This window comes from Sminthopsis crassicaudata, chromosome X, assembly GCF_048593235.1.
Source record: "Sminthopsis crassicaudata isolate SCR6 chromosome X, ASM4859323v1, whole genome shotgun sequence".
NCBI classification, from domain to species: Eukaryota; Metazoa; Chordata; class Mammalia; order Dasyuromorphia; family Dasyuridae; genus Sminthopsis; species Sminthopsis crassicaudata.
The window spans coordinates 82,306,090-82,308,088 of NC_133623.1; positions in this window are offsets into that span (position 1 = coordinate 82,306,090).

Sequence of the window (1,999 nt, forward strand, 5' to 3'; positions counted from 1 at the left end):
GTCGCTTTTAGCCCTGCTGATTTCGGGGATGGTTTGCCCCTTTCACCCATGCCTTCTGGGAACCTGTGGGTACAGCTTGGGGGTTAGTCTAGACCCCAGAGGACAGCAAGATGTTCTGGGGGCTCTCTGGGGACACGGGCCTACAGAAACTAGGCACGGAATAGCTAGGCTGCAATTAATAAATGAGGGGCCTGCCCTTTACCAGGGTTGCATCCAGAAAAAGAAAAAAAGCAATCTGGACCAGGGGTAGGCCTTCTCACACAACAGGTGCTTAATAAAGGTGGGTCCAGGACAAAGCCGCCGGAGGCAAAGCCGGAAGCCAGTTTGGTTTCTTGGGGGACTGCGGCTTCAGGAACCGTGCAAAACCATTGGCCTCCTTCATCTGCTACTTGGTCTGTTGGGTTGGGAGGTGCCACGATGCTAAAAGACCACTGTCTCCATCATCCCTATCTTTCAATTTCTCTGGTCTGGTACAGAGCCTTCAAGGGTGGCATCTACCCTGATTTTTTGTTGTTGTTTTTTTAGTAATAAAGTATCGTCGTGTTGAAAACCTGTTTTCTTGCTCCTGGGGCCCCCTCCTTTTGGCGGGGGAAGTTCCTGTTGAGGCCAGACCCATTACCTCTGCTCTGTAGTCAGGGGAGAGGGCTTTGGGTACAAACTCTACTTGCGTTTCCTCATGAAATTATCGTGGGCACAGTGCCCCAGGTTCTGTCCTACCTGTAAGATACTAGCACTATCCCAGAAGTTAAAGGAGCGGCTCTGAGTGCAGGGCAGCAGATAATCAGTAAACATTAGGCGCCTCCTATGTGCCAGGTTCTAGGGATTCACAAAAAGGCATGATGGTCCCAGCCCCCAAGGAGCTCAGGCCAATGGAGGAGACTACATGTAACAATATACAAACAAGATCTACGGTATAAATTGGAGCTACTCAACAGAGGGACAGATCTAGAAATAAAGAGGATGAGGAAGTTTCCTGTAAAAGGTGGGACTTTCGTTGGGCCTTGAAGAAACTCCAAAGGTGAATCATGAGGGAAGGCCAAGGAAGATTCCTAAGAGTCTAGAATGTCTTTTTAAATTATTTTTTTCAAGCTTATTGAATTTGTGAAATTGTATTTTATTTTTTACTTTTGAATTCTCTTCCTCTTCTCCCAAGAAAAACAAAAGCCAATACAAATATGGAGGGTCACTCAAAAAAACAAATTGTCACATTAGCCATGTCCAAAAAAAGGAAGAGAAAAATACGTTTCAATCTGTCCTCTGCGACCATCACTTCTATATCTGGAGATGGGTCTTTTGGAATTGAGCTTGGTCATCGTGCTGACCATTTTACAAACGAGGAAACTGAGGTAAACAGGATGAAGTGATTTGCTTAGGGTGACAAAGCTAGTAAGAGCCTGAGACCAGATTAGAACTCAGGCAGATGATGAGGCTTCTTGACTCCAGCCCCTGCACCCATCGCTTTGGTGCCACCTAACTGCCCTTGATAAAATTACTTTGTCTAAATCATTGTGCTGTTTGTTTTTGCTCACTTCACATTGTATCAGTTCTTAAGTCTCCCTAGGTTTTCCTGAAAACATCATTTCTTACAGCACAATAGTATCCCATCACATGATGGGTGTAAGGTGATATGTCACAGTTATTTTAGTGAGCATTTCTATAAGTGTTAGTGATTTTGAACACTTTAAAAAAAAAAAAAAGGTTTTGTTGCTGTCTTCTCTTTCATATATCATCATAGTTATCCCCAGTATCTCTACCTCTCCTCTTCCCAGAGAGCCATGTCAAAGAACAATTTTTTTTTCAGGTTGGTTTTTGCTTATTTAGATATCTTTTTTATTTTTAAGTCTTCTAAAAATGTTAGTTACAAATTCTCTCCCTCCCATCCTTTCCTTACTCATTGTGAAGGCAAGAAATGTGATATCAATTATATATATGTATATAATAAAGTCATTCCTAGGCCTAATCTAATTAGACTTTGTGATCTCTGATGATAGATTTATAC